Source organism: Narcine bancroftii, chromosome 3, assembly GCF_036971445.1.
Source record: "Narcine bancroftii isolate sNarBan1 chromosome 3, sNarBan1.hap1, whole genome shotgun sequence".
In the NCBI taxonomy this organism is placed as follows: domain Eukaryota; kingdom Metazoa; phylum Chordata; class Chondrichthyes; order Torpediniformes; family Narcinidae; genus Narcine; species Narcine bancroftii.
The window spans coordinates 128,781,012-128,804,394 of record NC_091471.1 but is presented as its reverse complement, the minus strand read 5'-3'; the positions used below and the strand labels follow the sequence as shown (position 1 = coordinate 128,804,394).

The 23,383-nt window shown below is 38.9% G+C and overlaps 1 protein-coding gene across 2 annotated transcripts in view; it reads left to right on the top strand.

Annotated features, from left to right (window-relative positions):
* slit2 (slit homolog 2 (Drosophila)) overlaps positions 1-23,383 on the top strand; it is a 509,410-nt gene that overhangs the window by 256,858 nt on the left and 229,169 nt on the right. The window lies entirely within an intron of this gene.

Genomic DNA, 23,383 nt, shown 5'->3' with positions numbered 1-23,383 from the left:
ACACTTTACTTAAAAAGAATTGAAAACAATCAGTTTGCTTGGATATGTTATGGAGCAAATGGCTTATTTTCAAATTATGGCCCTCCAATAAGGGTAAATTGCCAGTTATTTCACCGCACCCACTAATTTCTGGTAAAGATTAGAGACATATGAGCCATCATTGCTTCTCTAATTATTTTAAATGTGGTTCATTTTACATGTAATGTGGAGGCACCCCATGTGTCAGTAATTTTATATTGACTTCCTCATGATATAAACAGTTCCCAAAGAATACTTAAGGGGAAAATTATATCCTGGATAATTTGCACTAAATTTGCAGTTCCTTCATGTTGTCCTCCATTTCTGCAATTTGGTTTATTGACTTGATTGGAAACAAACCTCAAACAGTAGCTTCCGTGTTGAGGACTAAAATCTGAGTGACAGTTCTCTTTTACCATTGAGGTCAAATAGTGCCAACTCCTTTCTGATATTTCCATATACCATTGGTATTCTGAAGCACTGTCCCTCTTTAGAATGGCATGCATTAATATCCCAAAGTAATTTTCTGTTTCCTCGTATCCAAAGAAATTTTTCCAGTATTGTAGAAGTATTGCAAAGTAAGCTTTCCAGTCTTCAACTAAAATAAATCCCAAGAGATGGGAGCAGAGAACAATGAATGGAGGGCAAGAACCTGAAAGAAACCCAGATATGAAGCATATTACATTGAACACATATGTTAAACAACTCCTCTTTCTCCATTAACTGGTAGATGCTAAAAAGCCTGAAATTCATCAACCAAATTCACTCCACAGACCACATGAGACACTGTAGATGCTGGAATCTGGAACAACAATCTGCTGGTGGAACTCAGCAGGCCAAGCAGCATCTGTGTGATGCTGTCCTGTCCACGTTTTGGGTTGGAAGCCTTCATCAGACCTAATTTTCAAGACAGGGTGTTAATGAAGGGCTTTGACCCGATATGTTGACCATTTTTTCCCCTGCCCTGGTTCTGCTTTGACCCACTGTGTTCTTCCAGCAGATTGTATTTTGCTTCAAAACATGGGCACTGTGATCCTCAACTGCAAGATATCCTTCCATATGAGGTGCTAGTTTTTTTAACAAACATATAATTCTTCAGTTCTGGTATTTACTGCCTTGTAGCATAACTGAAAAGATGGAGAGAGTATAAAGTGGCGGCCCCCTGCCAACCCACGTGGCCACTGGCAAAATTAGGCTGGAGCCCTGGGCTCTCTTGCTCCTATAATCGACTCGTGTGCCTTACAGGAGTTCTGGCTGATGACTGAGAACTCATTATTGAGGGAGTCATGAGCTTGGAGCTGCAAACGCTCAGCAAAATGTGCAAATCCAAAAGTCCGACCATGCTCGAAAGGCATGCCAGTCTCTGAAAAGAAAGAAGTAATAACATTTCCAACATTGATTTCCCAGGTGAAAAGTCTCACTGAAACACTCGCTTGTCTATTCTCTCCTTTGATCCTAACAAATTTATGATACTTCTTTATTAATTGCCTATTTTTCTCTCATCCTATTGATGTATAAGGAAGTTTTCCAGCTTCACTCTGGTGAATATGAATTGGAATAGTCTGTGTGTTATATATTCTCCCAGTGGGAAAAGGTCCTCACCAGGAATGCAGAGTTGAAAAATCCTGATAATGTTGGACTGTGACCATGTGTGTTTGTTTCTTTTAATTTTTAACTTAATTATTAATCCTAACATTTTTTGTGTGAACATTATATGTGTGAAAAGCAGTGTTCAAAATGCTTGTTTCCATGGAAACCACTAACAAAACATAATCTCATAATAACGTGCATGCAACTTGAGACTTTCCACTGAAAAATAAAATGCAAAGGATGCCAGACACCATTATCCCATGTTCTTCTGGAGGGAACATTTGCTGCTTCCACCATTTGGGAAAAGGGGAGGCAGGAAAGGTTGGATGTTCTCAAGAAGCATTATCCATTCCAGACCAAAGCAAATATTTATTTTGGTTTGATCTACCTTGATGAAGAGTTCTGACCCAAACCGCTGGTTATGTATCTTAATATCTCGATGAAGGGATCAGGTCAGAAATGTTGGTTTTGTATCTTTTTTTTTGCTGCATAAAGAACACTGTGACTTGCTGAGTTTCTCCATATTTTTGTGCAAACAAAGCAAATATTTGTTCTTTCGTAAGAGCCTTTCAGCCTCTAAAATTGTTAGCGCAGCAAAGGTTAAAATAGGAGGGGCAGGGCTCATCCTTTATGAAAGTCAGATGAATTTCATGCTCTTTAATGTTGACTGCGGCTGGCCTTTCCTTGGAGCCTTGCCTCTAACTTTTGTGTGTGTGGAATAAGAAAGGCTAAGTGATTAAAGTTCGCGCAGTTCTTGGCAGCAGGAGGGAACCGCCACTCATCTTTGAGAGAGCAAGAGGGAACTTTAATCAAGCACCCTGCAAAGAAAAGAATTTGAATTGAAAGGATTCAGAGAGGCTACTGCTAACATTTATTCGTTTCCTGCGCTTTAGCATATTGTAATATCACCCTCTTCATTAGAACATTCTTTATGGGAAGGAAAGAGAAAAGCTCAGTTTAGCTGTGAAGTGAGATCAAAGGTCAGAAGAATCTATTTAAACTAAAGAGTTGTGAACTATTCGTGATTGTGCTTGTAACACTTGAGTAGATGTAAAAATGTCTGTAGGAAACTGTCACCCAAGACTCAGTGCTGTCTTTCTCTTTCACACTTGTGAGCCTTTTTTATCCTTGTTCTTCGAAACAAGTAACCTTGGGTGTCCACTCAAGTCTCTGTCGAATGAATCAACTAAGTATACTGCAGGATCGTGCCGGCCTGAAGTATCCTGATGCACAATTGCCATTCACACATTCTTATAACTAATAGGATTAGGGATGCTACAAAGGGATTTGAACAAGATAATTAGTTTATTACTTAGTTCACAATGAAATGGGCAAAATCCCTCTGAGAAAGGACGCACAAAAGGGGTCAGAAAATGTGTGGGAAATTAAGTAAAGGCTTTCAGCTGGTGGCTCGATCAACATTCAACTTGACATAAGCTCTCACAGTATTAATTCATTGTCATAACCTTGTTTTTTTCACTCCCTCTTTCACTCACTCACTAAATGCTCTCCCTCATTTTTTTTGCCTAGTTCCACCTCTGCTTTTTTTGAACATTGTGTACACATTGAAGGTGTGGGTGGGAAAGATAGGGTGCCAGAAATGAAAACCAGAGAGGTGTAATGCACACAAATCTTTCCAGTTGTCCATGAAAGAATATTTTTCTGATGGAATGTACCCAGTGCTTACATCATCAGATGACAACACTCCTGGAAATACCCTTCAATAAAATAACATAACATAACAATTACAGCACGGAAACAGGCCATTAGGCCCTTCTAGTCCGCACCGAATCAAACACCCCTCTCTAGTCCCACCTCCCTGCACAATGCCCATAACCCTCCATCTTCTTCTCATCCATACACCTGTCCAACCTTTTCTTAAATAATACAATTGACTCCGCCACCACTATTTCTCCCGGAAGCTCATTCCACACGGCTACCACTCTCTGAGTAAAGAAGTTCCCCCTCGTGTTACCTCTAAACCTCTGCCCCTTAATTCTTAACTCATGTCCTCTTGTTTTAATCTTTCCTCCTCTTAACGGAAATAGTCTATCCACATCCACTCTGTCTATCCCTTTCATAATCTTAAATACTTCTATCAAATCCCCTCTCAACCTTCTACGCTCCAAAGAATAAAGACCTAATCTGTCCAATCTCTCCCTATACTCTAGATGCTTAAACCCAGGTAACATTCTGGTAAACCTTCTCTGCACTCTCTCCACTCTGTTTATATCCTTCCTATAATTAGGCGACCAGAACTGCACACAGAACTCCAAATTAGGCCGCACCAACGTCTTATACAATCTCAACATCACCTCCCAACTCCTATATTCCATGCAATGATTGATAAAGGCCAGCATACTAAAAGCCTTCTTCACCACCCTATTCACGTGAGTTTCTACCTTCAGGGAACGATGTACTCCTAAATCTTTCTGCTCTTCTGTATTCCTCAATGCTCTCCCATTTACCACGTATGTCCTGTTCTGATTCTTCTTACCAAAATGAAGCACCTCATAGACTTGTATCCCACTAAATTGGTCGTTCAGTGTCCTGGGATAGGAATGGGGATTTGGTTTTCACACTTGACCACTCCTAACTAGGACACTGAACGCTTTTACACTTGCAAAGAGCCATCCCAGGGTAAGGACTGTTGAACCTTCTACTGGTGACATCATGACACATCGAGTGATGGTGGATCTGCCCTAAATCCTGATCAATGTATTATGATCTTACATTTGAACAAAACTAATTATGCATAATTATAACATAATTAAGCTTTATGTGCAGTACAGTATGAGCTCTTAAGCACCTGTTGTTGTGCCGACCTATATAAAGTTTTATAAGGGACCAGAGGAAAGTGCCAGCAACAAATAGCAATAGCACACAATTTATACAGAGTGGGAAAGTTTGTAGCACTATAGCGCACAATTTAAACAGCGTGGGAAAATTGGTAACACTATCATGTATAATTTATAAATACCATGGGAAAAATGGTGGATCTGCCCTCCCAGAATTCCATTTGGCAGAGAAATGGCTGTATGCCCAGCTGCATACATGGAGCATTTATAGAGGGGTTTCTATGCCACACGACATTCTGGGAAGTCAGGTCCACCATTGCTTTTTCCCCACGCTCTTTATAAATTGTGCGCTGTTTAAAAATTGTCCACTATTGCTATTTATTGCTGTTTAATGCTATTTATTTCCCCTCTCTCTCTCTCTCTCTCTCTCTCTCTCTCTCCCCCCCACTGCAGCTTTCCCATGGCAAAGTTTATACCTTCATTTTAATCTTTTCTTCCTGCACTCACACAAAAACTTGGGTCATTTCAATCCCACAATGCAATTACCCGTTTCACACTTGCCTGATTGCAACGCGGGTGTCTGCAGACGCCAGGGATTGTACTAGGGGTTGAGGCCATCAGTACCTGGCGTGAAATGAAGTCACCTAACGCAGGCATTGAGCTGATTTTGCTTTCACACTTGCCACTTTAAAGGCCGATTGGCGTTTGATTCCTGGGATCACTTGCAAGTGTGAAAAGGGCTTATGATGTTGTTGAAATGTGCAACACGAATTGAAAGATGTTAGCATTGACTGGGACCCCTTGCTTCTCTTTGTCCATTGAATGCTGCTTCTGAATGAAGTAGAAAAGATGGGATTTCTGAAGACTGTAATATATTGTGACATTTGTGTGTGGTTTTCTTTAGTGATGCAAAGAGCCCAGCTGGGAACACTTCACAGCTCATGCCCATAATTTTCACCCTGAATATTTTAACAGCCACTGAGCTGATCAAAGATGCATGGGATCAGTAGTGAAGCCATTCACCACGCCCATAGCGACTCTTGGTGTAATAGGCAGAAAGCACAACACACAGCTCTCAAAATCCACCCACACCATCATGGAAAGGGAGCCCCTGGTGTGTTTGGAGTTTGGGGTTTAGGATTGGAGATGTGGGAAAATGGATGGAGAGGAAGTGCCCGTAACTGAGGGAGGGAGGGAAGTGCTTTGTTAACTATCACTTTCTGGAGTAAATGTTTGGAAAAAAAATAATCCTTTCAGCGACCATTATGTCCTATGACAAGCAACTGGATGTTGCCACAGTTGGAAGTCTTCCTGAAAACCCGTTTTAGTCAATTATCATTTATAAAGCTTGAACTTTTATTGCTATTGCATGGAATTTACAACATGGAAACAGACTGTACAGTTGAAGTAGTTTTTTTCTTCTGCTCATGCTGTTTTATTTTCCTTCCCACCTAATCCTGTGTATATTACTTTCCATTTCTTCCTCTCCCATGGATCTAGATTTCCTATAAGTGTACCAGGGTCCCTACTGATGTCCTCTTCCCCCCAAAAAAGTGACCACAAAGCTCCCATGTGTTTTTTTATGGCATGCTGCATTTCCTCTTGCCCAGTGTGGGTTGCTGTTATGATGCAACTACAGAATGTTTGTGCCTTGCAGCAAAAGTGAGTTAAAATTTAATTTATTGTCACATATATCAAGTGATAGTGAAAATCTTAGTTTTTCAAGTTATTGCATAAAAATTTGCCACTTTCTGGTGGTTTTTGTATATAAAAATTCACACAAACATTGTAAAGGAAAAGTAAAAAGATTAATTGTGACAGTGTGATGTCCTCAAGTGGGTGAAGAGACCGATGCATCGAGAAGTTCTAATAGCAAATCAACAAGTAAGGAGCATTTTTTAAACAAGTTTGAATATTTTGTAGAATAAAATCAATATTTTAGACATTAGAAGATGAAATGTCATGAACTTAAAATATAATTGTGAATTCATTTAATAATCCAAGATTTTAAAAAATAATTTTTGTAATGGAATTCAAATCAAACACGTAAAATTTGTTGATGCAAGGTGATAAGTTGGACAGCAATAACTTTGTCATTGCTTTGTCATTGGTGAGAATGCAGGTTAGAAGTGGTTTCAGTGCTGCAGAGATTTAAGAGGAGGAATGAGACTGATGGGATTGCACTTCAGGGGCCCCATATGAGCCCAGTGGGCCAAAAATGACCTCCCTCCTCCCCCCCACCCCCCCCCCCCGTTATGAGGAAATGTTCATCTATTTAAAAATCTCATTTACATTGCATTCAACAATCCTCGCAATGGTGGTAAGTGCCAAATCAGGGATTCTGTTCTGATGACTAGGGATGACAGTCACACTGCATCCAGGGGAGGAGCAAGGAGTCATTAACTGCATCTTCCCTGTGTCCAGAGTCAGCTGGAATGCCAGCAACTTCTGGAGCAAGGAGAAATGAAGGCCCCACCCAATATGCCGTGGTGATGAATATGACCAGTTAATGGGAATATGTTGAAAATAATCTTGATTCTTTTGTTTCACTGAAGTCATAGAATTGTGGAGTTGTTGCTGAATCGCTGCTGGATGAGATACCTAGGCTTAGCACTGGGAACTGAGCTTGCCTGTTTATCGTCAGAAAGAGCGAAGCCCAGCAAGACTTCAGACACAGCTCCCCAGTGACAATGTAAAAACAAGGCCATGTCACATGAATATGGCTCTCCTGAAACTAAATGTCATGTGACTGAAGATGAAAGCATATTGTGAAGTGAAACAGATACTTTGACGAATATGTTGCAGATGGTACCTACTATATTTATATCCTAGTATAGAGAGATGCAGACCTTGTCGAAGAATATTATCTACTGTAATGATGTATTCAAGATGAATTATCCACTTCAGGCTATATTTCATACAAAATACATTCTATAACGTTATTCCCTTTCTGTAAATTTATTTTTTTTCAGAGATACTTTCTGCCCAACAAGATTTCATTGAAAGTAAAAAAAGTTCTGTAAAATGGCACAAACATCGCACCAGCTTTGCATGGCAGAATAATTCCCATGACTTGCTCTTTCCCTTTCGTTTTTAACTGCATCACAAATCAGATTTTATTTTCCAGGAAAAAAAAATTAGAATTTTTTTTTCCAAATGTTCTTGTCTGTTTGCAAGAGAAGCAAGTGATTATGCTGTTATGAATGGCATTTGTAAATGAAGTGGTGTGGGGAAGAAAAAAAAAAGCATCAAGAGAATTTTTTTGCCAAGTGCTTGGCTGGCTAATGCAAAAAACAAAATGATTGAGTGTACAATGTGAAGCTTAAAAAGACAAGGGAAAATATAAAATATCTTGAGATTTTCATAACTCGCATGTCTACCATTTAGCTCTCTGCAGGGCCGTAACTCTAACCTTGTCAGAATGGATGTTCCAGCACAGAAATTCTGTTAATAAGTGGAAAGGAGGTGACCATAGAGAAATGTCTGATTAAAAAAAATAATGTGCTGACTGCTGAGACATTGCTGTAAGGCCATGATCTCTGGAGCTTACACGAGCATCTGGCTTTGATTTCTTTAAGTGGTCACGGTGTACTTTTGTGTTCCATCTCTCCTGTATCTTAAAGTTACCTCTCAAGAACTGATATTTGCATCAAAATAAACCCATTGGTGTTCCTAACGGGTGGTTTCGTCTTTCCCTCAGTTTTGTAAAATCTGCACCACAAACCAGTTATTTCCAATTGCAGATACTTTGCAGATGTGCTAGGTTCACATCCCAGTGGCTTGGGAAGCACAAGGGATTGTACTGGTGGGATTAAGGATCCTCCAGGCACATCAGAAAGCAGTAAAAATACACAGAAATGCTGGAGGAATCCATTGTAAAATCAGAAAGCTGCTCAGGTTATAGATTCAATAAAGCCAGTTGGTTATTCTTCAGAGTGAAATATTTAAAAATATAGTTTGTAGTTTGAAAAAAAGCATTTATCACATTTTCAAGTCCAGATTTCTGCCTATGTATAATTTGAAGCAGTTAAAAAAAACTTGTATTTATGTAGCACCTGTCACAAGCTGTTTATGTCTGAAAGCACTTTCCAGAGACATACTTATGAACTGTCTTTTTTTTTAAAGTAGGGAATGAATCAGCCAGGTTGAGAATAGCAATTTCCACAAATAGCAATTCAATGAAGATCAAATAATCCATAGTTAGTGTTATTGACTGAAAGATATATTAGCTAGGTCACCAGAGATAATTAACTTGATCTTTCCAAAACAATGTCATGGAATTATTCATCTCCATCTGCGAGTGCATTTGAAGTCGCTGTGTACACACAGCACCTTCAATTTCCTCAGCACTGAACTGAGGTCTCCACCATTATTTTATGCTCATGCTTCTGGAGCCACAGTCATTTGTCTCTCAAGCAAATGTGCTACCATCTATTAGAGGGACAAGTACAAAACAATCACTTTGAAATGTGTCCTCAATTCATAAATCTACATGCACCATACCTGGGTGCATGACTTCAGAAATTAGGCTGTGTTTTTTTCCAATGATGCTACATTTTGGAAGAGTACAATGTGTATGTAACTCCTGTTGTATTGATTGTTCAGCACTGCCACCCGTAAATTTTGTTCCCTGTCCTTTCCCCCAAAGATGCATTGTCCCATGGCCATATATTCAACTATTAGTCATAGACACATCTTTTCATGCTAATCAATAGGAGAGAGCTATCATAGACAAGTTCAATTTTTCCCTCACGCAATGGTAACATGCGCACATATCCAATAAAGTTAGCACAGACCTCTCTCTCACTCACTCGCTCTCTCGCTCTCTCTCTCTCTCTCTCTCTCACTCTTGTGCTTTTTCTCCATAATCTAAAGAACCTAATCTCAAATGCAACTGAGATAATCTTGGGAAATTATTAGGGGTTCATATAATTAAAGTATTTGTTGGTTAACTTTTGAGTTAAAGGGAAGCCACAGAAATATTACAGAAAATGCCAGTTGTAAGCCCTGACATGCTGGTGCCAATGTGCAACATAAAAAGACCTGAAATGTGGAACAGCTACAAGTCAGCAATCCTCATCATCACACTCAGTTGTTGAATTCTGCAAACAGCGGAAAATACAAATAATTATCTTGGTTGTTTCCCTGCAGGGTTCTGCATCATGTATCTGCCTGTAAATTACTCTTATGCTTTGCAGCATTTTACTTTTAATTAAAACCTATAAGTGAAATGAGTTTGGTCTTTTGGGAAACCAATTGTGCCTGCCTTTCAATGAATTAATTGACTCCACTTAATATCATGGAGAATATCAACATAATCAGATTGAATTTTGCAGCGTTCCATCACTCTGCCTATTTTGCAACTTAGGTGATCGCTTTCTGATCAAGTCAAATTCTTGAATTCACCACACTTCCTCCTTGTGGGAGCAACTTCGCCACAAGGACAGGGAAAGGAAGACTATTGCTGTACACTCAGCTCATCTGGAGATACATAAGAGACAGCATTTTGCCAGCATTATTTATCTTGTGCTAATTAAAATATTTTGGGGAGTGGGGAGAGAGGGCAGGTTAGTCTGCAAATATTCAACTTTAAAATGAGGAAATACAGGGAACTGTGAAATACTTGTCATTGATGTTATATATCGTGTTTCCTTAAATTAATTTTGACAACTAATTTGCATGACAATTTTTTCATACATCTGTACTCACCAGAAAGGTATGTGTTCCAAGTACACTAAGTTGTGCAAACAGCTCTCATAGAACTTTGTTTAGGGATATCCCAATTTTTTTTCAAATGGAGGAGTTCAGAAGGAGAAAGTGTGGAAAAATGGTAGATCAATATTGAGTAGGATAAGTTCACTAAATAAAGTCGAGGATGGAAATTAATAGGTCAGGTCTAAAAATAAATGATTTTCATTGCATTATTTTCTTTTGATTACATTTCTGTCTCTCCTATCTGTTTGAATATTGCAGCAGTGAAACAAATACAAAGTTATACAGATGACCAACAATAATATGAATGATCCAATGTCATACAGCTTACCAAAATTCATTTTGTATGCACTGCCTCCGAATGCAGTGGAGATGTAAATTAACAAACCATAAACTGGATAGAGGATTTGAACCGATCACATTAAGCGGTGTGTTTGTGAGGTTTAACTTGTAGTGAAGTCATACTATTCATTTGGCTTTGATTAATGGAGTGAAAATCCCACACAAGAGTGCAGTTGGAGCATACGAGACATGCAGCTGTCTTCAAACAAATCGGGCGGCTTTTCAGTGTATGCATGTACTTAATGATCTGACTTTAAATGATTCTCAAACTTTCAAGCTGAAGGATTAGTGTTTCTTTAAATATGATTACAGTATCTTCAAATAAAATTCTATCCACTTTTTCCACTAACTTAAATTTCAAGTTTTTTTTTCCTGAGCTTGATATTACTTAAATTTTTAGGGCAGCATCTAACACTGTTGAGGTTTTTATTGTGTAATAAATTGCCTTGAGCACATCTTGAAGGTTACTTTCATTTTGTTCTCTTGAGTTTGGCCTGATTTGCCAGTCAGCAAATTTGAAACAGAATTTCATGGCATCAGCAGTTCAGATAAGCCTGCATTTATTTTCATTACATTGATCAATGGATTTCAGTATCCACGTGAAACAACATAACCATCTCAGTCACAGTGTCTATGTTCTATCCGATATGGACTACTGACAGTTTGTTCTATATTTAAAAAGACATTGCTTGATGAATGAGCATTCACATTTATTTTATAGAGTACAGTTGTTTCAACTTTATTTTATTTTACAGGAATGATTATTTGATCTATTTAAAATTCTTGTTCACATAATGCTTAATTTTGCAAAGTAGCAATATCACTTATGCAGTAGAAAGGGGATGTGTGAACAGATGTAGGTTCACATATACAAATCTATGAAATTATCTGGTAAATGATTTAAGGCTGCTTTTTAAAAAAAAAGACAGAAATCCGGAGGTGCTCAGCAGGTCTCGCAGCATCCACAGGAGGTAAAGATATATAACCAGCATTTTAGGCCTAAGATGTCTTGAAGGGCTCAGGACTGAATTATTAGTTAAGTAAATTTCCCCATATCCAAAGTTCTGAATACCGAAAAGAACCAAAAACGGAACTTTTTACCGGCGCCGACATGATGTCATAAGTTGAAAAAAAATTATCACCTGACTTGCCCATGTGGGGCTCCGACATTTTGTTGGAGCCATTTTGATAACAACAGAGGGCTCTCGTGTACTGTACAAAGTTATAGATGCAAATGGCAAAAATATCTGCAGGTAGCAGAAAGCAGGGATCAAGTTGTTTTTGGTACGTATTAAACATTATTTCATGCTTGAAAAGCCTGCTGTTGATTTTTGTTGTTGTTTAACCGCTGATACAAGATTCTGCTGATGCTACTGAGCTGCCTAAAGCCATTGTTCCGATAACTGAAAAATGTCCAGCCCCAAGCGTTTTGGATATGGGGTCTCATAGTGGGCCTAAGCCCTTCTTCAGGACTGAAATGTTAGTAATAGATCTTTACCTCCCATGTGTAGTGATAGAGTGCTAGTCATCCTCCTGACCACTAGAGGGAGTCAGAGAGTAGTTTGTTGCAGCTTCGGTTGGAATCAAGATCAATGCCTCCGCACGGTCTTGTGTCTTTTACTTATAAAGTATAGTTGTTTTAAAAGAACCCAAGTTTCTTTATTACAACATAAGAAACATCACACGGTACCAGGAGTGGGGTGATTCTCTTCATTGGGATCCATAAACTGCTCACTCTCTGCCATGGTGAAGTCCTTGATGCAGATGAAATTAGATTGTGGTGAGATCTCGTTCCAGAACGAGTTTCCGATCTGGGCAGCAGTGAAGGGAAGCTTCCCCTGATTGAATTCCAGAACCGTTTGAAGTTCAGGAAAATCCCCTGAGGTAGCCTGACATGTTGTCCCTGGAACATCAGATTGAAGATGATGGGAGGAGACAAGTCATTTCCGGTGACTGGAGATTTGACGTTGTAGTAGTTCACAGAGCTGAGAACTATTGCTGACTGTAGTTGTCCATCTGGGTGATAACATCTTCCATCGCAGCTTTCCTCTCTGTTGAGCATTACTTATCGGACATCAGTTTCTGCAAATGAGATTTCAGGAGTTAGTTGGCATGGAAATAATCCCCATTCTTCAGGTCCTTCACCTTGTAGACGGCGAACTTGTCCATGTGACTGGACATGCTGAGGTCAGGTTTGGGAGTCAACATCATGCAGTCGATCTCCAGGATCAGTTCTTCCTGGACAAAGTGTTACCACTAGATCTGCAAGGTCTTGTTCTTCAGAGTGCAACTAATGGGAACAAAGTTGTACAGACCACTCACCCCTCCATAGATGGTAAAAGCCTGATCATAAAAGAACCTCTGCTTCAGTGTATACTCCATTTTGGTTCAGTCAACTACATCATCCTTGGATTGCAAGGCCAAATCTTTGGCTACCAGGATCCTTTTTCATGCTTTTTGTTCTGCCACTGCTTTATAGACAATAGACAACAGATGTAGGCCATTCAGGCTTTTGAGCCAGCACCACCATTCACTGTGATCATGGCTGATCATCCACAATCAGTTCCCCATTCCTGCCTTCTCCCCATATCCCTTGACTCCACTATCTTTAATAGCTCTATATAACTCTTTCTTGAAAGCATCCTGAGAATTGACCTCCACTGCCTTCAGAGGCGGAGCATTCCACTGATCCACAACTCTCTGGGTGAAAAAGTTCTTCTTTAACTCCGCTCTAAATGGCCTACCCCTTATTCTTAAACTGTGGCCTCTGGTTCTGAACTCCCCCAACATCAGGAACTTGTTTCCTGGCTCTAGTGTGTCTATTCCCTTAATAATCTTATATGTTTCAATCAGATCCCCTCTCATCCTTCTAAATTCCAGTGTATACACGCCCAGTTGCTCCAATCATTCAACATATGACAGCCCCACCATCCCGGGAATTAACCTTGTGAACCTATGCTGCACTCCCTCAATAGGAAGAATGACCTCCCTCAAACTTGGCGACCAAAACTGCACACAATATTCCGAGTGTGTTCTTTCCAATGCCCAGTACAACTGCAGAAGGACCTCTCTGCTCCTACACTCATGTCCCCTTGTTATGAAGGCCAACATGCCATTAGTTTTCTTCACTGCCTGTTGTACCTGCTTGCTTACTTTCAGTGACTGATGAAAAAGGATACCTAGATCTCATTGTACTCGCCTTTTCCTAACTTGACACCATTCAGATAGTAATCTGCCTTACTGTTCTCGCTACCAAAGTGGACAACCTCACATTTGTCCATATTAAACTGCATCTGCCCACACACCCAACTTGCCCATGTCACCCTGCATTTTCATAACATCCTCCTCACATTTCACACTGCCACCTAGCTTTGTGTCTTTTGCAAATTTGCTGATGTTACTTTTAATCCCTTCATCTAAATCATTAATGCATATTGTAAATAGCTGTGGTCCCAGCACCAAGCCTTGCAGTACCCCACTAATCACTCCCAGGCATTCTGAAAGGGACTCGTTAATCCCTACTCTTTGTTTACTGTCCATGTCAGTACCCTACCCCCAATACCATTATCAATGTCCACCTGCAAATTGGTCTTTGTTTTCAGCTTCCAAGCGAAGCCTTCCTGCTCCTTTGTCTGTCCATGACAGTGGCCAGGAGCTGTCACTAAGGCTGCTGCTTCACAATGCTGGGCAGTGGCTGGGGCCTGACACTCCAGACAATCACAGGCATAATGAGGCATCTTGTTCTTCCTGCGCTGATGGAATTGCAGCTTATTGGCCGACACTCCAACTTTGTCCAGGAAGAGGTAAATCCTCCTGATGAAGTATCCTAGCACCAAGTTATCGATGATCCTCTGCTCCACAGTGTTTCCAAACCACACCTTCTGCACTGAATGCTCACTGTTCTGGGCTTGTCAGGAGTACAGCATTATCTCGAGATCAGCAATGGTGGAGAAGGTCCATTTGATCTGTGAGCGCAATATCAGGGCAATGAAGATAAAGCCATATATCCGTGCAAATCCTGTACAGCTCAAAGCCTACAAAGGACAGAGCATTGACACAAGATTGTAAACTCAAAATTGAAAAGTTAAAGATAAAGAGCACCACCTCAGATTAACAGTTGTCCCAGAAGAATGTCCCTATACCATGTGGGTGTACACACCAGGAAAAGCTATTGTGTTAGCTGATGCGTTATCCAGGGCAACGATGCAGTGTGCAGCACACAATGAGAATTCCACAGAGGCAGATGTGAATCCGATCACTGAATCTCTTCCCATATCTAACATGAAATCCAAACAGATCACAGTTGAAATAGAAAAGGACACAGTTCTACAGAAGGTCATCAAGAATCTGAATGAAGCACGGCCGAGAGGTGAGTGTCAGCCATACTACAACATCACAGCTGAGATGAGTCTTGTCAATGGGCTTCTACTCAGACCAGAATTATCATTCATGCTGGAATGGAATGGAAAAATGTAAGAGAGGGTCAGAGCTGCTGTTTAATGGGCAGGGATAAATGCTGACACTGATAAGATAGTTTCAAGCTGTGAGACCTGTTTAAAACATCATGTAAAGTAGACAAAGGAATCCTTGGTTATAACTGACTTACCAGCAGAACCACAGCAGAAAGTTGGGACTGATCTGTTCCACGTGAATGGAAAGAATTACTTGCTGGTTATTGATTATCTATCGAATTATCCAGATATTGCGCTGCTTCCTAACATGTCTGCTGCTTATGTGATCAAATATATGAAATCGATCTTTGCAAGATGTGGAATTCCTCGAATTTTCTACAGTGACAATGGACCATGCTACAGCTGTAGAGAATTCCAGAACTTTGCAGAAGAGTGTGGTTATCGGCATGTGACTTCAAGTCCTTGGCATTGACAGTCAAACGGTAAAGCGGAGAAAGGAGTTCACATAGTTAAACAGTTGTTCAAGAAAGCACTAGACAATAGCTCAGATCCATATCTAGGTTTATTGAGTTACAGAACTTCACCACTTAAACATGGCATGTCACCCGCTGAGCTTCTAATGCAATCATTCTCAACCTTTTTCTTTCCATTCACATACCACTTTTAGTGTTCCCTATACCATAGGTGCTCTGTGATTAGTAAAGAATTGCTTAAAGTGGTATGTGGGTGGAAAGAAAAAGGTAGAGAACCACTGTTCTAATGGGACGTAGACGACGCACCACACCTCCCTACTATGCAGACCCAAACAAGAACAGAGATGTCGAACAGAAACAAAAGTGTCTGCAATGGAGACAAAAAGCAAACTATGACAATTCAGCAAGAAGCTTGGAGCCACTGGCACAACATGACATAGTGAGGCTCAGAGATTCCAACACTTGGAACAAGAAGGCTTTTCTCAAGGAAGGAAATCCAGGAAATCCTGGAGAAACTCAGCAGATCAAACAGTGTCTTTTATATAGCAAAGATAAAGCTACATAACCGATGATTTGGGCTTGAGAAAAATGTTGGTTTGTCTAAATAAAAAGGTAAGGGAGGGGGCATGGGGGACGTGCATGGTAGCAAAGGCACAGCAGTAAGCAAGGGGAGGAGGGATGGCTGGGAAGGGAGTTGAGAGCTGAGGGAAAGAAGAGAGAGGGGAAGGGGAAAGGGAGAACAGGTTAGCAGAAACTAGAAAAGTTGATGTTAATGCCATCTGGCTGGGGAGTGCCTAGATGGAAAATCAAGTGTTTTTGCTCCAATTTACAGGTGGGATAATACATGAGGCCATGGACAGACATGCGAGTATGGGAGTGGGGCACAGAACTGAAATGGTTGGCCACTGGGAGGTCCATGTTACTGGTGCGGGCAGAGCGATTTCCAAGTCTGCGCCCAGTTTCTCTGATGAAGAGAAGGCCTCAAAGGGATGTAGCAAATCAATCCTGCGGATACTCAAGCGAAGTCTTGCTTCATTTAGAAGGTCTGTTTGGGGCCCTGGATTGTGATGAGGGAGGAGGTGTGAGGGCATTTGTGGAACCTCCTGTGGCCACAGGGAAAGGTGGGTGGGGGAGGTGAGATTGGTAAGGAGGGATGAGTGCATGAGGGTGTCTTGGAGGGAGCAGATCCTATGGAAGTGAAAGAGAGGAGGAGAGAGGAAGATGTGTTTGGTAGTGGGATCCTGTTGTAAGTGCCAAAAATTCCAAAGTATGCTTTCAGGAGTGAAAGATAAACCAACAAGTTTCACCAGAGCATGTCATTAAGTCTGTCTTAAGGTTAGATGCAATTATGTGCCATCGACTGGCCAAGAACCCATCAGATTTATTGTCAGAGTACTTCTATGACATCACATACAAACCTGAGATGCTTTTTCCTGTGGGCCAGGCAGAAGTTCTATTTAACAGTAGTGCAAAAACCTGTCCTCAAGAAGAGCTGGTTTACAGAATAGAAAAAATGTAAACAAACTTCAATAAATTTCAGTAATAAATAATGTGCAAAGCAAGAATCCTTAAATGAGTCTCTGATGGAGTTTGTTGTTTAGGACTCTCTTCTGATGGGAGCATTGAGAATGTCCTTGGTGTAGTAGATGCTTGATAATTGCTGCTACTCTCTGATGCAATGTTCCATGTAGATTTTTTCGATGATGGGAAGAGTTTTTCCTGTGATGCACTGGCCCATGTCCACTATCTTTTGCAGGGCTTTCTGCTATGAGCCTCCACACTAAGCAGTGATGCAGGTGGTCAGCACACACTTGTAGAAGTTTACCAAGGTTTTCAATGTTTTTTTTTCAAACTTTAATTAACAGATTGGAAAAAAAACATACAGTATAGAAATAATCAAAAAAATTATATTATTTTAATACCCACCTCACCCTCCCACCCCTTCAACCAACTCCCTTAAGGGGAGCAAAATAAAAAATATAGATTATATATATAAAAAGAAAATATTATAAATGTTAATAACATTTCAAAGTATATCTAAATGCACATATTTCAAATACGGAGACCACTTATTAACAAAAGAAGAAGAATTATCATGTAAATTCTAAGTAATTTTTTCCATGACAATACATACTTTCATTGTGCCAACGTGATATTAATCTCAGTATCATCTTTCCAAGTACCAACAACACATTTACGCGCTACTGATAACACCAAACATACAAACGCAATTTGAATTTTGTCCAATCCCATTTCCCTTAACGAATACAAATTTTCCAACAAAAAAATCGTTGGATCTAACGGTAGTATAAAATTATATAATTTTTCCAAAACTACTTTAATTCCTTGCCAAAAAATGATTGAACTTTAACACAAGTCCAAACGGCATGTAAAAAAGTTCCAATACATGAGCCACACCTAAAACAAGAATCCGAATTACTAAACCCATTTTTTTTTTAGCTTTTCTGGGGTCAAATATAATTGATGTAAAAAATTATAATTAACCATTCCATATCTTACATTAGTCAATTTAATTACATTGTCCTGACACATAGTTGCCCAATCATCTTAGGGAAAAATAAATACTAAATAACTCACCCATTTAAGTTTAGATTTCTCCCAATCTGACTTATCCATACTATCTTGTAACAAATTATACATAACTCAAATATCACCCCTTTTCAGTACAGAGGAAATCAAAGATTCAAATCTCAACAAAGTAGGTAAAACCATCTCTTTAACATAATTGTCTTTAATTAAAGCTCTAAGTTGATAATACGCAAACAAAGAATTTACAGGTGTATCAAATCTTTCTCTCAATTGATTAAAAGAAATAAATTTCCTGTCTTCAAAACAATCTTGTATTGTCCTTATACCTTTAGAGTCCCAAATCTTTAAATGATTATTACACATTGAAAAAGGAATAAGCTGATTATTATACAATGGAGTTAAAATTGATAATTTATCTTTTGACCCTAACACCCTGTTTTTTAAAATCCAAATCTTTAACAAATTTCCACTTTAGCCCAGTTGGAGGCTGATCTAAATCCATTAATCCACTAACAAACTTCAACTGGGCCGCTTCATAATAATTTTGAAAATGTGGTAACTGTGGTATGCCCAATGCATACTTCCATGTAAATCGATGCAATACCACTCGAGCTAATTTACCTTTCCATAAATTCTCTCACACTGCTTTATTCAAATCTTGAAAAAAGCCCTTAAAAAATAAACAAGGTATTGACTGAAAAAAATATTGAATTTGATGGAAAATATTCATTTTAATACAATTAATCTGACCAATCAAAGTAAAAGGAAGATCTTTCCACTTAATCAAATCTACTTTTATCCGTCTTAATATAGGTACATAATTTAATTGATATAATGATTGATAATTAGTATCCATAAACACACCTAAATATTTAATTTTACTTGTCCACCTTAATTTTGTAATAGTTTTAAATTCAGAATAATCTCCCACTCCAACTGGTAAAATTTCACTTTTATTCCAATTAACTTTATATCCTGACAATTCTCCAAATTTAAACAAACACTCTTGCAATTGTTTCACTGACTGTTCCGGTTCCGTCAAGTATACCAACACATCATCCACAAATAAGTTAATTTTATATTTTTCATTCTTAACTCTCATCCCTCTAATTTCTTCATTTTGTCTAATAGCCTGAGATAACGGTTCAATAACCAATGCAAATATGGCTGGTGACAATGGGCAGCTCTGTCGAGTTGAATGAGTCAATTTAAATGGTGAAGAAATCTGTCCATTTGTCACCACCCTAGCAATCGGGTTCATATATAAAGCTTTAACCCAACCAATAAAAAGGGCTGAATTTAAATTAATCTAACACTTTAAATAAAAAATCCCACTCAACTCTATCAAAAGCTTTTTCTGCATCTAATGCAACGACAATAATAGGATGGTTAGGTTGCTTTCGATAAGCGTTGACCAAAGTAATTAATCAAAATATATAGTCTGATGCATTTCTATTTCTTAATAAAACCTGTTTAATCAATATGTACCAATTTGGGTAAATATTTAGCAAGTCTATTAGCTAATACTTTCGCTATAATTTTATAATGTACATTTAATAAAGAAATAGGTCTATATGAAGACACTTTTAATGGACCTCTATCTTTTTTTGGAATGATATTTATTAAAGCACTTGAACATGATTCTGGTACCTTCTGATCTTCAGTAACTTAATTCAACACTTCTCCAAATATATTAGAGAAATCATCTTAAAAAAGTCCCCTGGGAACTTTCTATTAGGCATTTCCTGAATAGCTTCCTTAATTTCAAAATCCGTAAATGGAGATTCCAATTCGTGAACATCATTTCCATCTAATACCGGTAACTTTAATTTAGATAAGTAAGAGTCAATAGAACCATTATCCTGTTTTCCCTCAGAAGTATATAATTTTAGATAAAATGAATGAAACTGGTCATTAATTTCCTGAGGTTTATTAGTCTGAAATATCTGTTCAGCTTTCAATTGCCAAGCAAGTACCTTATGAGCTCTTTCCCCCATCTCATAATAACGTTGTTTAGATCAATTAATTAAGCACTCAAACTGATAAGTTTGTAAAGTATTATAACGTAATTTCAAGTTCGCTAATGCGACTTTTTTTTATCTTCTGTTACACCTTTCTGAAGATCTTTCTCTCAGCAATCTTATTTTCTAACTCTAAACTTTCTGCCATATATTGTTTCTTAACTTTCGTAGAATGACTAATAATCTTCCCCCTCAAATAACCTTTTAAAGCATCCCACATTACAAAATGACTATCCACAGAATTAACATTTTTGTTCAAAACTAAAAAGATACACTTTAACAGAAGTAACAAACTCTGGTTTTTCAATAACATTGCGATAAACTTCCATCTAAACGATGGACGTACTACCTCCGAACTTTCACAAGAATAAAATAATAATGAATGATCTGATATAACTCTACTTTTATATTCAGCTTGTAATACTCTACCTTGTAAATGTGCTGATACCAAAAATAAATCAATTCTAGAAAACGAATCATGTCGTGAAGAATAAAAAAAAATCTTTCTCTGTAGGATTAACTTTTCTCCAAATATCCACCAAATTTAAATCTTTCATTAACACATTAATTTCTGTTGCCATCTTTGATTTCCTGACACTTTTTGGATTTCTGTCCAATAAAGTGTCCAGAACACAATTAAAATCACCACCAACTAAGACATTTTCATTAGCTTGAGTTAACAGTAAAAAAGCTTCTGAAATAAATCACTCATCTTCTATATTAGGGGCATAAAGATTCAGCAGTCCCAAGATTCAGCAAAAAAAATTATAGTTCACTCTTAATACTCTGCCAGCATACCCTTCTGAAGATTTCAATTTAGATGGTAAATTTTTATGAATCAAAATCGCTATTCATCTTGCCTTAGAATTAAAAGAAGAAAAAAACGAACCTCTTTTCAATTTCAAATGTTCTTTTTCAGTCAAATGTGTTTTTTGTAAAAAAGCAATATCAATTTTCATTTTTTTAATATAAGCCAATATTCTCTTTCTCTTAATTGGATTATTTAATCCCTGAACATTAAAAGTTGCAAAATTCAATTTAGACATCTTTTTTTAACTACTAATATATTTACACACTATAAAATACTGCTCCCCTCTATAATTCTTAAAAAAAACCTCTCAAAATTTAAAAAAAACCACAAAAAACACAAAATAAACCGTCCAAAGGTAGTAATACTCTAAAAATCTGGGTGTGGTAAACCCACTAGCGGCAGATGACTATCAAAGTTTTCAGTGTCATTCCCCCCCCCCCACCCCCAAGCCAGATACATACTTGTTATTTAATTAAACACAATAAAATATAGTCCATATATTCAGCCCAATGATTCCAAGCCCAACGACTGCTCCGGATCTTCAACATCAAGAAGACTTTGTGTCAACTCTTCTTTCTTTCCATTCTTTCCATACCCATGTCCATTTCCATTTACCCTCCTCTTAGGAGACAATGGGAGAGAAAGCCCATTTTTTCACAGTTCCGGCAAAGAATTAGCAAAAACCAAAGCATCATGATCATTCTCAAAGAATTGAGATTGAAAATTTCCATTAAAAAACCTTCAAACTTGCAGGATAATGAAAAGAAAACTTGTAGTCTTTTCGCCACAAAACATCTTTGGCCGTATTAAATTTTTGTCGTCTTCTAATAACCTCTTGGCTTAAATCGGCATAAAAAAACAGTCTGTTATTTTGAACCATTAATGGAGACTGATTCTGCCATGCTTTCTGTACCTCCATATGTAGATTCATTTCTCTATCTTGGTATTTTAAACAATGAACCAAGACTGCTCTCGGTGTTTGTCCTGGAAGTGGTTTTCTTCTCAGAGCTCTATGATCCTGATCCAATCCCAAGCCTTCAGGAAAAAGCTCTTTACCCAGCACCTCTGGGATCCAATGCTTAAAAAATTTTATAGGATCGGAACCTTCAATGTCCTCTGGAAGACCAACTATTTTCACAATTTTCCTTTGGTTTTGATTTTCCAACGAATCAATCTTCTTCAATAAATCTCTTTTTAGAAACCCCCAATCTACAAAAGAACCTTCCACTTTTTAAATTTTTCCTCTATTACGTTCCACCTGATTTTGACACTCAGAAAAGGCTGTTTCAATTTTCTTGAAATTATCTTGCACAGTATCAACTGATTTTATACATCTATTGATATCACTCTTAACTACAGTCATTTCCTGTTTAATAGTTGACATTTCATCACACAGGGTATTCATTTTTATTTTCATCTCCATAAATCCTTGATTCACCTGAGTTAATATTTGTTTTGACATATTGTGCATTTGACAAGCAATCCCTTCCAAAACAGTAAGCACTGAATCCATTCCAGATTCCAGCTCCACTTTTTGAGGTCTGCCTCCTTTTACCACAGGCTCCTCCTCCTGCACAAATTCCAATAAGGTAAGTTCCTTTTCTTCCTCAGTCATCCTAGATCCTTTAGCTGAATGGCTGCGGGTCTGGACACCCGACACCGGCACCCCCGATCTCTTTGGGACATTGGCATTCAGGATCCCCCACAGACCATACTTTGTCCAGCAATTCTCAGACCTGGGATGCCCCATGCAAGCCAGGCAAAGCCGCCATATGTGGAGGTATGTCCTCCGACACTACACTGCGCGCCCCCAAGCCGCCCAGTGAGGTCGTGGGTTTGCGGGTCACCTTGTCGGCAGTGCCGCCCGCACCCACAGCTTCACGTGAGCGCAATGGCCGAGCTCACCAAAGTGTTGGCGCCTTCTTGCGGAGGCAGGATCGGCGCCGAGGTCAAACTCGAATGGGCTGGAGTCCTCTGAGGCTTGGAGACTCCCAATGACGATTCCATGGATTCAGATATGCAGGTAGGCCTCAATTCTTCCACACTTTTGTATGGTGATTTTTTCTGAAGTTGAGGTTTAAATTTTTTCACATTAGATGCCATCATAAATCAATGTTATTTAAACAACTGTAAATATTTTTAACCACTTTTATGCTTTTTTAAAAGCAAACTTGCAGCCTTTTCGCCATCCTGCAGTTTTGAAGGTTTTTTCATGGAAATTTTCAATCTCAGTTATTTGAGAATGCTCATGATGCTTTGGTTTTTGCTAATTCTTTGCCGGAACTGCGAAAAATGGGCATTCTCTCCCGTTGTCTCCTCTTCTTTTCTTTGGCTTGGCTTTGCAGACGAAGATTTATGGAGGGGTAAATGTCCACGTCAGCTGCAGGCTCCTTTGTGGCTGACAAGTCCGATGCGGGACAGGCAGACACAGTTGCAGCGGTTGCAGGGGAAAATTGGTTGGTTGGGGTTGGGTGTTGGGTTTTTCCTCCTTTGCCTTTTGTCAGTGAGGTGGGCTCTGCGGTCTTCTTCAAAGGAGGTTGCTGCCCGCCGAACTGTGAGGTGCCAAGATGCATGGTTTGAGGCGATATCAGCCCACTGGCGGTGGTCAATGTGGCAGGCACCAAGAGATTTCTTTAGGCAGTCCTTGTACCTCTTC